The sequence below is a fragment of the Vicugna pacos genome, chromosome 6 (genome assembly GCF_048564905.1).
Source record: "Vicugna pacos chromosome 6, VicPac4, whole genome shotgun sequence".
Taxonomy (NCBI): Eukaryota; Metazoa; Chordata; class Mammalia; order Artiodactyla; family Camelidae; genus Vicugna; species Vicugna pacos.
In genome coordinates, this window is record NC_132992.1 from 48,442,488 (window position 1) to 48,457,304 (window position 14,817).

The 14,817-nt window shown below is 36.1% G+C and overlaps 1 long non-coding RNA gene across 1 annotated transcript in view; it reads right to left on the reverse strand.

The window, feature by feature from the left end:
- LOC140696909 (uncharacterized) overlaps positions 1-14,817 on the reverse strand; it is a 381,987-nt gene that overhangs the window by 11,432 nt on the left and 355,738 nt on the right. Inside the window, exon 5 of the long non-coding RNA XR_012073565.1 lies at positions 607-695. This is a non-coding gene — a long non-coding RNA (uncharacterized lncRNA). The remainder of the gene's footprint in view (positions 1-606; positions 696-14,817) is intronic.

Consider the following 14,817-nt stretch of genomic DNA (forward strand, 5'->3'; position numbering starts at 1 on the left):
CCTATGTTAATTCATCCTCTGGTACGGGAGTATATGAAGCATATATTCAATCTACCAGTCAGATCTTCTTGATGTTTAATATTAAATGCTTTAAAGTATATCACATCCCCCTTTATTCCATTCCACATGTACTTAATGAAGCAATATCTAGGGCAACTTATTTTCTCACCCAACTGGAAATAGTTGGTGAATTTAAGCAATGATTGATGAATTTAGGTACCTAAAAGAGTTAGGATTAACCCTAGAGACTAATTATTTTCCTGTATCACATCACTCATGCCACTACTGTGAGCAAGCATCATTAATCCCAACAGTCAATTATTCATCCTTTTGATCCTTATCCTCAAAATGTTCCATTTAAAATGCCCAAAGTCAAGTTCTTAATAATTTGAGAATTTTGGACCAAAAACAACCTAGATCTTAATTATAAACAGAATCTCTTTTAAACTTTGGATATTTATTCCACATGGAAGTTACTTTCATATATGGTGTGAGGATGGGATCACTCATATTTCTTGATCAGGAGACCTAAACCAAATAAGTGGTCCCCATGCACCCTGTGTACAATGGAGGAACAGAGATAATATAACTACAATAAAGACTCACCTTGGAAAATGGAAGAATGGGAAATATGCCCTATAGCCACTTGTTGTAACATCCTGCAATCCTTCTGTCAGACATTCACAGACTTCCTCCTGTTGGAAGGAAAATGTTTCTTCATTAATTCACAATTCTGTTCCTTAGAAGGAGCTTCTCATTCATTGTTCTACTTGATCTGTGATTATGTCCTTTGGGTGATAATTCGTCTCATTATATTACTTAGATACATACATTGGACATTAGGGGAAAAAAAAGTCATCTTTGTAGGCTGAACAATGTTCTCATCCTATTTACTACTTGGAGAATGCTGGGGATTCAATAGTCATTTTAGGTCTTGGAGAGATAATTTTAGAATTTCTTAATTTCCATCATGGTTTCTTTGGCAGTACCATCTCTGAAAAACTTTCATGGGCTTCTTACTTAGTTGAATCAAATCTATCCCATGTACCAATTATTGCACACACAATCTTTTCTAGACTTATCAGATTTTAAAAATATCTCTTTGTTTTCTCATATCCTTGACTCTTTTCTCAGTTTTATTGTATGTCTCTGCAACCTGTCAGACTCTAGTGAAAGAACCATGTATTTAGTCTCTCTTCCTAGAGCTATTTTTTTTCTAATTAAAAAGATTTAATGAAACCACCTTCTTAGTTGGACCTTTACACTGAGACATGTTAGTTGATGGAGAGGTTTTAACAAAATGGATGTATCAGCCATTCTCTTGATTTAAGTATTGCCTTGTGCCTGAGATTTAATCTGTCTTTAGTGATCAAAGAATTTCTCCATTTTATCTTTTATTATTTGAGGTTAAGAATCAGTTACCTTTCCAGTCCTACAAATCCCCACATTTCTGATTGCTCCCTACTCTCTAACCAACCTTTGAGACAATGACAGTAAATTCTGTGCTCACTTCTTCTTTGCAATTCCTTGTCAAATACAGTTAACAACTAATGTGCACTAATACACACTACTACTTTATTCCAATTTATTTTCTTAGAGTTAAGTTCTTATTAAGTACATTATCTCCCTTCCCAGTTACTGCAAAGCTTTGGTTTTCTGCACTGAAAACCATAGAATGCCATCATTCCAGCCTCTAATAACAAAACAATAAAACCACTCTAAGTGAGTACTAACATAACAAAAACCTATGGTCTCAGTCATTTACAATGCCTTTAGATATTTTTTATGGAATTGAAAAACAGCTTATGCTACAGTAACAAACAACCCTGAAATCTCCATGGTTTAAACAAAGGTTTTAAATGTCTTACTCAGGTTATATGTTCAATATGATTCATTAGAAGGATTTACTCCAACAGGGGCCTTCGCTGAAGGAAATTCTATATTCTTACATGCTTCAAGAGTCCTAAAGAATGGGAAGGGATCTAGTGAATCACACAATGCGCTAAAAGGCTCTAACTGGGAAGTAGCCTATATTCTTTCTCTCACATTTCATTGGTCAAAGCAAGTCACAGAACTATTCCCAGTTTAATGGGCGTGAAATCCATGCCCAGAAAACAGCATCAATGAATTCCACATCCACATATTGGCTTTCTGCACGTCCCAATTACAAATTAGCAAACTATATTTTATGGTAAATTGTTACATTGTGTCCAACGTCACTACCATGTTCTGTGAAACTCAATGAAAATCTAATGTGGCTTCAACTTACAAGATTCTGAATCCACTATCTACTTGACTAGGTTAACATGTTGAAGGTCATTGCTCAACCACTATGCTGTTTGTTATCTCTCTCTGAAGTGCCAACTTACAAGTAGTGTATGCTCCCTCTGCCACTTCCTGAATATTAACTTTTTCATTTGTATTAACTTGTTTTCCCAAATAGTAGAGGAAACCAACTGTTCCACCAGTGACGGGTTGAATACGTAACTCTAATTTATGGTACAAAATGTACAAAGCTGGATTTGGCCCCGAGTTCAAGCTATATTATCCAATCTATACATACCTAATTCCTGCCTGTCTCCTGTTCATATTTTCTATTGACTCAGCACTCAGAGGAGGTATGATTATTTAGCCTGAGTCAGAATGACCAAAACATGGAGTGGGGGGGAAACCTTTCAAACAGGGATAAAGCAGGAAATTAAGGGACCAAATGGCACATAGGAAAGAATAAAACATTTTTTATGATGTAATGGTGGGTTTCTGCAGGACTGAATCTAGTTTCAATAGATGCATGCTTTAGGAAGAGGGACCACTAGCTGTTGGAAAATCAGACATGGATCTGACTATACCCCTGATGCAAACTGGCCTCTTCTCACACTGAAGATGAGACTGAGACAGGTAGTCATTTAATTTCAATTAAGGCTTACATCAAAATTGGCAGGACTTCTGTATACAGGTTTTAAAGATACTACCAAATGAAATAATTGTATTCTGTTTTCAACAAGGGCTATAGTCCCACAGCTTAAATTACAATGGGCATATTGCATAATCCTTGGCAGACCACAGAGCTCTAGCACATGATCCTCTGTATTAATTATCAGCTGTCACCATATTGCTGTATAACAAGCTACCCAAAAGTCAACAGTTTAAACGTAACTATTAGGTTTAATAAGAACCTCTTTGGGAGGTCAGCTGGGAGTCCACCCTGATCTAAATCATATGTCTGTATCAGGTATAGGTAAGGCTGACTCTCTGCTAATTTTGACTGGGTTCTCTCTGGCAAGGCTGACTGCTGGCTGGTCTGTAATGTTGTCATCTCTCATGGATGCATCTCTTACCATTCAAGTAGGGGGGACTGTTCTCATGTTAGAGGTAGGAGCCCAAGTGAATAAGAACTTGCTTTCACAAGGCTAAGACTCAGAACTGGTGCCATTAATTCCCCACATTCTATTAGGCAAAATAATTAATAAAGAAAGCTCGAGTTCAAAGAGAGAGCAAATAAAATCTACCACTCTAATGAGAAAAACTGCTTAGTCAAACAGTATGTGGGCATAGGAGTAAAGACATCTGGTGATTTTGCAATCTGTCATCACTGTTAAACTTTAATGAACTGGACCGTTGCCTCAGTTGTTGTTTCTTTGTCGATGTAGTGAATGTCACATAAGAACAAAGAAGAAACTAAAAATTCTAACTTCTCAGCTTCATGTGGTTTGCTACTGACTTCTAGAAAATGATCTCAACTTGGGTCATCATGGTTAATCAATCAAGCCCTGACAAACGCTTTTGATTTTAAAGACCTGGACACTGCAGCCATCATAGTGGAGTTACTGTTTTTGTCAGCCAGCTGAGAAATACAGACTCTTTTTAGGTTGAGGTATTCTTCTTAGATTGAGACAGAAGAAAAAATAAAAATATTATTAATGATTATATGTTTTAATTCTCTGACTAAAGAATTCATGTTTGCTCAAAATATCAGTTTTAAAATTAAATTGAATCTGGCTTTCAGAACAGTAACAGTGGGATGGTAAAATCCAATAAAAGGAAATAAAGTCAGACTTGTGTGTATTATGTTATTAATACGGGTGGGGGGACCCAAAGAGATGTAAAGAAGAAAGGGAAACAAGATCACAGAAAAAAATAAAGTAAAATTATACTCACAGGGACAATCCAGATGCAAAAGACTATTGAAAAGCACTCAAAACCGCAGAGAGAGAGTCTGTAATAAGTGCAACTGGGAACCCTCAGCTTGAAAACAGAGACAGCCAGGTGGCTGAAGAAAACTCAGAAAAATTTCAGAAGGGAGGACTAAGATCAGTCTAAACTACTTCAAGCAACATTTGATTGTTTCAAGGCAACACTTTTGCTGCTGTTTTTCTTCCATGTGATACTTTTCTTTTGTTTTGCTTTTATCTGAGAAAGCATATCTATATATTTCCTGGGGGACTATGGTCAGAAAATTTATACAGTTAGATTTCTAAATAAGACACACTGGAGATAAACCATCTTACAAAGATCCATAACAGACAAAAAAAAAATAGATAATATCCTGGTCTAGGTTATACTCTGTGTAGAATTATCCAATATGATAGCCTCGGGATGATAAGATTTACATCTTAGTGTCTTCATATCTCATCATAGAACATACTTCAAAGGAGAGTCTAAAGAAATATAATAGGAAGACAAATGTGTGGGACCAAGAACAAAGGGGTAAAAAAGGAAAGCAGACATTATATTCTAGCCTCTCTACCACACAGTAGAGAAAAAACAACGAACAATCTAAGAAACACATGAAAGACTGAAAACCCAAATTGACCTGCTATAAATGATTAAGAATACACAGAAGAAATAGAACACTAAGGGCACATGAACAGTCTTACATTCTTGGAAGCATATTATGACATGTTGACATTTGGTCTTGTTGTCTAGTCTTAATTCAGTTTTACTGAACAACTTGGCTAGGCATACTCTAAGGTGGGAAATAAAATAAACACCAATTTTTTCATTCATAGTAAAGCATGTTTAACAGTTCATTTGTTAATGTCTCACTCAGGCCCCAGAGTGAGACATTAAATGTCTCAGAGATTTCTGGGGGCAAAGCTGAGATGCTCACCCTGGATTCTATAAACAAGCAGCTGTTATTGAAGAAGCATCTTGATAAAAATAGGCTCCACCGAGAAAGAACACCAGACACTGGCTATCCATAACATTAGCTGTTAGGTTCAAAGAGACAAGGGGGCAATTATCTGGGAAGTAGTGGAAAATATGCTTCTGTAAGAGAGGAAGGAACTTCCACTCCACTCCAGGAAAGGGAAGAGTTTTAAAGTATCACTGATGGTTGCCCTCTTACTCCTCCTCATCAAAGAAGGAGGGACTAAGGCAGGTAGCTGCTTGATACCTTTGTGTGGGGCCAACGTGTAAGAGGTCTCTGCACAGGCGTGACCCAGCCTTTTGTCTCTCTCTCTGTATCTCAGAGCTGCCTGCCTTATGCATTGTGTGTTCTCCTCACCTGTCCCTCTTTCATGTGCCAAGAACTTTCAGGCAGAGATTCCCTGTGCTATAGAGAAGTCCTGTAATTTCTCTGTTCCACAAAGTATGACTGAATGGGTAGATGAGATAGATTGTATTGTTTTTATTTCCAAATATCACTGCCCATTCATTTCAGAAGCATGTATTTGTCACTGAATGGGACTGTCATAAATTATATCATTCTGAAAACATTCACTCCTCTCACCAACTGAAGGTATTACACATTCCTACCTACTGATGCCAGGTTTGCCAATGTGATTTGCTAAATCCAATAGAATACGAGGGATCATGACTGTGCCACTTCTAAGCAGAAGTTTTAAGAGCCATTATGTGGTGATTTATCTTTTTTTTTTTCTCTCACTCTCTCTGAAGTAAGCCTGACAATGCCCCTGCTCCTTGGCATGGATTCTGAAATGAAAGAGACAGAAACCAGAGCCACAGCCAGACCATAGTTGTCATGTCATGTCATGTCAGCCAACTTTTATTGCGCTAAGCCATTAAAAATTTGGGGTGTGCTTATTACTATAGCACAGCCTAGAAAAAGGTGGCTAATTCAGCAAGTGGTAATGATAATTAGGGAACTGCAGTAAAAATTCAAAAATGTATGGCACTGGCTCTGGGACTTGACAGTGGACAGCCACCCAACTATTATTAGAGTCAAGAAAGATGAAGACTCATGTTCTGCAGTGGCAAACATCTGGCAAAACTGTTTTCTATTAATAACTGCACCTAATGAGCTTGTGAATTTAGATAAAGTGGGAAAATAGAAGTTGGCTGTGTGGTTAGTTTCTCTGACTAATTTGATTTTAAAAATCTATAAGAAAGAGATGAGTTCAGGAAAGAATTAGCTAGTTTGCAAAGAGATTAAAAGGGAGTTTAGAAAATCTAGAAATTCTGTGACTTTCACAGTTGGAAAATGCAACTGCTTTTCACTTCCAACCATCACACAGATAAAACTGAAAAATACAAAGGTCTACAAAAATCTCAACTCAGTGGCAAGACAAAAGCAAAGAGAAGTTATAAAAGTCATTTTAAATCCTTTGAATTGGTTGATGTAGTATCCATTAAATCATTTTAGTTGGACAAATGGCTTGAAGGAAATACACTAAAGGTTTGGCTCTCCCAAGGAAGATTCAAGTAGCCCTTAATTAAATCTAAAGAAAGAGGCATTTGTTGTAAAGGGCTATGTGTATCACTATAGGCAGAGCTAAATGGTATCAAATATACAAGAGGCTGATCATATTTTTTAGAGAGTTGTCTTTCTAAAACAGCCATGAGTCAGATTGAAAAAGAAAGACTTTTAGGGAGCAGAGGCCTAAACAAGTGTATTCCACACATCCTGGGTATGGTGGGCCCTAATGACATCTACACAGAGGAACTTCAAAATTACTGTGGAGCAGTGACTTCTGAGCATGTCACACACTTCTCTTTTCTGAATTACAGTGTTTATTAGGGTTACCCTGACCCATTCCATTGTATAAATAAAAAGATCGTTTGGGAAGCAGATAAAATTCCCTTTAGGGTTCACAGTTCTCCAGATGAGCAAAGCCGCTGAAGGCAACAATAATTACTCATAGCCACCGAACGTGATTCCATGACTGATGTTGCTTGGGGAGAGGGTGCATGTACTTTCTTTGTGGAAGGAAAGGTAGTAAATATTTACACCCAAAGTGTGGACTCTAATAGACCGTATTGCTGTAAAATGTTGATGGCTTCTTCTTTAGAGAGAGACTGTACATCTCCGCACATTGATATCAGGCTTGTCATATGGCTTGTTTTGGCCAGTGATGCATCTGTGGAAGTGGCATGTGCTACCTCCAAGCAATGGTATTGCACGGCTTAGCTGCTTTTTAAATTTCTCTCTGTTACTAGCCTAATAATGTCCTGAATTGTGCCTGTATAGTCATTGTAAATCCTGGAATAAAGAAGACACAGAGCAGAGCCTGAAACAACCTACAGCCAACCCGTAATGGAAACAGGAAGTAAATCTTTGCTTTTGTAAGCCACAGATATTTGGAATAGTTTGTTACCATAATATCTCCTAACAAAAGCTGACTAATACAATGAATTGGCTCAATTAAATTACAATACCAATGGTGGCCTCTTGTCTAAGTTGAGCTCTCCAATTCAAATGCCAGTATTAAAGAAGGTAATAAATTTGATTCCAATCTAACACAAAGGTCTGTATCTCACACTCAATTGGTTGAAAACTTGGAAAAACTTTCGTTTCAACATTATCTGAGTGCTTTCTTTGTCCCAGACACTCTGTTAAGTGTTTCACATATAATATCTCATTAAAACTCACCAAACTCTATTATTCCTCTTTTAACAGATAAGGTATCTGAATAGAAGCTACATAACTTTTCCAAGGTTACCTGAATCATAATCTGATTCCTGGTCCCGCACAACTAACCACTATTCTCAAATACTCAAGATAAACTTTCCCCTCTAAAACTTTCTTTACAACTCTTAGGCTCTGCCAATAAACGATGTGCACTGTGTGAAATTAGCACAGTACTTGAAATATGCTTACGGTCATTCTCTTTCTAGATCAAATATCAGAACATGGCCTGACCACAAATTCTGTGATAAAAGAGAATCTTAAAATTATGTCACTGTCCCTCAAACTGAGCAACATGAAGCAACAAGCAATATTAAAGTCATTCACCTTTCTGTTTGCATCCCTATAAAGAAAGATATACCAATGTCACCTTCTAAACCTCAGAGAGAACAAATCCTTCTAAGCACATTCAGCTGGTTTTCCCCCCTCAGGCTAAGCACCACCCTAAGGAGAGCACCTCCAACAGCTACAGCAGCAATGAAGACAGCAGATGTTTTCTCTCTGGCTAGACTAAAACTGAATACTAAAAACCAATGCAGCTCTATTCCCTGAGTTTCCTGAATTGCTCCTTGTGTAACCCTGTATAATCCAGCAAACCAGTACAATTCTGATAGAAAACACACTGCAGTCATTTTCACAACTGACTACAATGCAGTTGGAAGAACAGGAAGAGTAGTGGGCTCAGATTTACTACCATTTATTGTTCTTACAGGCTCAAAATCCTTGAGAAAATGTCCTTTTAACTTTTGCAGTTTGTGTCTTCATCTGCAAAAGGAGAATAATATCTCTCAGGTTTGCTGTGCCATTTACATTAAAGCAATTAAAATAAGATAACACATTGATGATAATAGGCTGGGTTATGCTCTTTTAACAACCAACCTACAATTCTCACCAGTTTAAGACAATACAAGTTTATTTCTCTTTACATGTGCTATCTGTGGTTGGTGAGTGTAGGGGTGGGGGGCTAATCCACAGTCATACTACCAGGGCTGCAAGACACTGCTGTTTATAGCTGCTCTACCTGGCATTTGTGACCATTTCTTCACTTTGGCCAGGGAAGAGAGCATTTAAGGGTCTCATACTAGAAATTAAATGCCCCAAGCAGAAAATGACCAAGTCACTTGCAATCACAGATCATGGCTCTAACTGGAAGAATGCAAGGTATGCAAAATCCTCCTTTGTTCCCAGAAGAAGAAGAGAACAATAGATGGGTAATTCTGAGAAAACTCTTCCACAGCCAATGTTGTGACACACACACACGACATAGTGATTATAGCAGACGTTATCATTATAAAACAATACTATTTGAACAATATTTCTTTACACTTAGTTTTACCCTCCCTACACAATCAGAAATGGAAATAAGTTCCAGTGTTGAGGTTTTTCACGACTGGAATAGTAACTAAGCAGATAAGAGCATTTATGGAATTTTCTGAGGAACCACCATAAGTCATTTTAGGAATAAGCATAGGCTTATGAAAGCGGATAGAACTGAACACTAAGTAGTTAAAAAACACTAAGAGAGAAAAGTCATACAATGGTACAAAGTAACCTCCAGTACAGGATCAAAATAAGAAGGTAATTAAATTTGCTGACATAAGATTCTTTGGTTTGAACTCTTTCATCTTATGTCCCTGTCTAATAACTAATTAGAATTTGCAGTGTTGATTTGCTTTCTATTTGCATTTGCAGTTTGGAGACTCAAATGTTATATACCAGATAATTACAAGGCTGTGTAATTATATTTATATTCATTTTAATTATAATTGCTCTGGTGGCTAAATATCCCTGTTTTCCAACTGCTTCACCCAGAGAGACTGTTAATAAGACTTGAAGTTGGACCTTACAGTCTGGTATTTATGTTTCAAAATCAATTTGCTTAATTTGAAGGTCCATCCTCCCATGGTTATATACTAAACCGAAAGGACTTGGTAAGACTATTTAAAGTCTTCAAAATTTTTCTTAATGATGACAGCACCTTTTAATTAAATCATAAGGAAATTTCGAAGATTGTTATTATATTGCGGGAGAAGCATATATTTGTAGAAAAATATAGGTCTATATGTTCAATAAGTTCTAAAGATGGCTGTTAAAATTCCATTACTTTTAATTGGTCAGATAAAGTCATTGAGCCTAAATTCAGAGATTATGGTAACAAAAATAGATTTATCATCTACAGGATAACTGTTTTTAGGGAAGAAAGTTATTAGAGCAAGCTAGAAGACAGTTAAGTGGGACGAGAAGGACTGTTCCTTCCACTATGCAGCATATATGTGCTAGGAATTCCTTTCTAAGAAGAAATAAGAAAACAGAATCAGAAATATATGATAATGTTCAGTTATCAAGAATGGTACGCCACAGTGAAAAGAACATTTTTCTATATATTTCAGCTGGAAGTCAGCATTTTAAGCAAGAAAACCTGAAAGGTCTGGAGAGAGAGAACAGAGAAAGAGAAAAGGCTTGAGAACATGAGTTGATTTCATCTTTGCTACAGAAGAGGAACACTAAACAACGAACCCCTGGTGAAGATGCAGCAAACCTTGACAACAGATGTTTCTAAGCAACTAAGAGCTAGAACAACATGAAGCCATATAATGAAGGTGGCCAGCCGTGTACAGACTAAGCTTAGGACAAGAGCTGGAACTGCTGACTATGTCCCAAAAGTTACAATCTGAGTTTCCAAACAAATTTGACATTAAAGCTAATCAACAACCTGTGCAGTGAGATGAATCAGAAGCAGCTCCCCTCCTGTGTTTAAAACAAATATTTTTAAATTGTTTTAAAATATCTACTCATTGTTTATAGTCTCTACATAGGTTGAGTAACAATGATACCGTTTTAATAAAGAGTTTATTTTTATAAAGACCAGGTCCTGCTTTATCTTTCATGAGAGACATACAGCCTCTCTGAAATGTAGTATAGTCACATCATTTTACCGGCTACAAATACTTAAAGTGCCAGCACATCTTAAAGAAATATCCAGGGTTAGAATATGTCCAATCCTAATTCAGGAAATCAATAAAATAAGTACTATTGCTTAATTTTACATTATATGTTATTAGTTTTAGCTGTTTCTCTACTCAGAGGCAATGACAGTACTACTACCCTTCACTTGGTGGCTATGAAACCTATCTTTACTAATCAATCTCTCTTAGACTATTAATCTTTATTTATACACAGATTTAATATATGTAGACGGGGAAGAGGCATGATAGCTGTCTCATACAATAATGCTCTCTGCTATTTTTCTTCATTTCTAAATTTTCTAATATGGTATCTAGTCATTTAGAAAAGAAACTGATAATAAATTCTGCACTAGTAATCCAAAGGTCAGGCTGTAGGCTTTTCTAAGACAGACTCCTCTCTACTCTTTGGGAATAGAGCCATTTGATCATCCTTGAGCTATCCTAATTGGCAGCTTCATCTTCACTTCAAGTGGACTCCCCACTGCTCTTGGCTCTGCCATGGACACCCCTGGTTTTGTTTCTCATCACTTCTCAGCACTCTTTCCATAAAATATTGCACTGGCCTCATTTGGAGCATTCAAAGCAGAGGAAAGAAGAACACTTCTCCAAAACCATAAGCAGCCCTTCCTTTCCAAGTCCCTGATAAACTCAAAGCTAGCAATCAACAACTATCTAAAGCATTAAGGGCTTCCAGAGTAATTTTCAGTGTAAGTAATCACAACTGCTTAAGATTAACTGGTCCAGTGAAGCTATTACTACATGCATATATACATTAGACAACTGGATTTTTACTAAAATCACTGGAAACTGTTTTCTATTACATAAAAATATTCACGCATCTGTGACAATTTCACATTTTCAACTTCCTTTTATGGAGTTTCTTCCCTATAATATGTATTTTAAGTATTGTTCCAGTAAGTATTATGATCTGACAGTTGAGAACTACTGTCCTAAAAAACTGAAAGATTTCTCTGGAAAAGATCCTCAGATTCAGTTTGAGGCTAGAAAATCAGATTAGAGATTGAAGTAATTGTCTCTCTACAAACTAGCATAGCGAGAATAACTGGGAGGAAGGAAGAATGAAAGGCAGAGGGAAGGAAGGAAAGCAGGAAGGAAGAAAGGGGAAATACTCAGGAGCTGCTAATACCATGATTCATGATTTGTTGACAAGCTAAAGATTTAATTTCTCTGAGAAAGGGTATCTGAAAAGGGAAATACCCAGAATAGGACTTTGGGTTTATAAACAAGTTAATATACTTTACTTATAGCTCCTACCCCCATTAGCATTAAAATATAAGGATAAAAATTAAAAATTTAGAAAGTGATATCCTCAGACATGTTACCACCTTCAGTATAGTATACGTAATCAAAAAATAAGAAAATTTCAAAAATAAGATAAATCAAGAAAATAGAAATATAGACTATAAGAAACAGCATTGAGAAATATAGCAACTGAAGTTAAATCTGATTCAATATAATTATTGACGCATAACACAAAAAATATGCAAAACTCCATAAGAAAAATCTAAGATAACTATAAAGGGAAAGATGTGGAATACAGGAAGATTTTTGTATTATTTAACAGCAGGATATAAATATGAAATCAATCTGAACATTGGTAGAAACATAAAAGTTAAAATATACCTTTAAAAAATTTAAGTGTAAGCTATATAAACACAGTAATAGAATCTGCAACTGCATGCAGCCAGAGGGAAAAAAAGAAAGAAAATATCTCAAATAGTCCAAGACTAGGAAGAAAATACTAACAAAGTAAAAAGAAAAAACAATCAATTGAAAAAGATAAAGTAAGGTTACAGAAATAAATTCAAAATCAGAATAATCATAAAAAATGAGAAGGAGTTAAACCTCCTATTTTAAGGCCGAGTCTCTAAGATTTGGGGATTTCCCAACTTGTCATACATCCACTCACACACACTTTCAAGGTAGTTGCATAAAATTCATTTGTAGTAAAATAAGCTAAAAAGAAAAAAAGTGGAGCAAGTAAGAAATCAGTCTAGAAGGACTCTGGTTAAATATGTCGGATTAAAAATAAACTCTCTACTAAAACTGCCCTGAAATGAGAATAAAGTGATAAAGAGCTTCCACAACAAAGAGACAAAAGTTGATGAGGTATGATAATTGTGGAAGCAGGAAAGCAAATGGATGAGTGGATATTTTACAAAGCACATAAAATTTCTACTTTAGTTTACCAGGGTTATCCATTGAGAGGGGGAAGGTGGGGAATGTGGATTTAAGCTACAGGTTCTGGGAAAGGCTACAGTATGAGAGGCAACAAGCACCTCCGAGGGCTTTTCAACCTAGTATCAGTAAGAACCATACCTACAAACTCCGGCAGAAACATGAGGTTTATTATTTGGAGATTTACAGGAAGACTAGCATTGGAGCCAGGGAAATCAGGAATTCCTAGGTGTGACAGCATTGTGCTCTGAACAGTGAGTAAGCAAAAGTAAACACAAGAATACAGAGACCCTCCTTCTCCACTGACCCCCTCCTCAGATTTCTTCCCTAGTTTGGCTGAATAACTCCATCCTCCAGGCAGAAGATCAGAAGATTTCTCTGTGCGGAAATGACTTAGAAATAACTGGCATCATGTTCCCCAATGAAAGGAACTCATCAGTTGAAAAGTCTCAGATTTCTATTTTTTTTTTAATTGAAATGTAGTCATTTTACAATGTGTCAGTTTCTGATGTACAGCATAGTGTTTCAATCATACATATAGATACTTGTTTTCATATTATTTTTCATTATAGGTTACTACAATATATTGAATATAATTCCCTGTGCTAAACAGAAGAAACTTGTTGTTTATCTATTTTATATGTAGTAGTTAATATTTGCAAATCTCGAACTCTCAATTTATCCCTTTCCACCCCCCTTCCCCTTTCTAGACATAAGTTTGTTCTCTATGTGAGTCTGTTTCCGTTTTGTAGGTAAGTTCATTAGTGTCTTTTTCCTTTTTTTAGAATCCACATGAGTGATATCATATGGTATTTTTCATTCTCAGATTTCTTTTTAAATTGCTAGTATCACTTAATTGTTAAATATGAATAGAAAATCAAATAGTTCCATGTATTAGAGAACTATGTTATCAAGGAAAATAGAAATCAAAACAAAAGGGGAAAAGGAAGATAGAAAAACAAAGACAGTAAAGGGAATCAATGAAAACTTTATATGTACATATTTTACATATATATAAATGACATATTATATACAATTATAAATTATATACACATTTTTATTTATTTACAACTGATATAATCAGAGAGGGAAAAAAAGAGAGCAAGTTTCCATAAAATAATAGGGTACTCTTTCTTAAAGGAAGAAGTATTCAGAAAACAAGAGTGGTATCCTCTGGTCTTCTGCCTGGAGGATATAGTTGTTAACCAAAATTAGGGAAAGAATTTGAAGAGCAGGTGAGTGGAGAGGGAAGCCCTCTGCTTTCTGTGTGTTGACTTTCACTTAATCACTGGTTATAGCACAAGACTATCTATCACACCTAATAATGCTCCATTTCCCCCGGGTCCAACGGGACCCTGTGTTTACATCTGAATGTCTCTCACAGTCCGTAAAACATAATCATTTTACATAAAAAATTTGAGACTTTCTTATTATAAAGTCAAATAAATGACTATATTTGCTAATTTTGGGTGGAAAAAAAATCTGGGCCATTTCTGGATCTCAGCCTGGGCCAGCTCCATCTAGGTCTGCTTTTTTCTCTTGATACAAGTTTGTTGTTTCTCATCATTTTTCACTGAGTGCCGGAATGGTTCAGAAAATAACAGTAGAGTCTGATGTAAGTATTATTTTTATGTATAGCAATGCAACATTTGTAAGGTGAATCACAGGAGACAGTGGAGAGGATGGCAGGTGAACCAGTTTAGTCAGGAATTGAGTGAAGTTTGTGTTTCATTGTTGCAAGAATTAATTTAAGTGGATCAGAAACTTGATACCTCCATTGGTGGA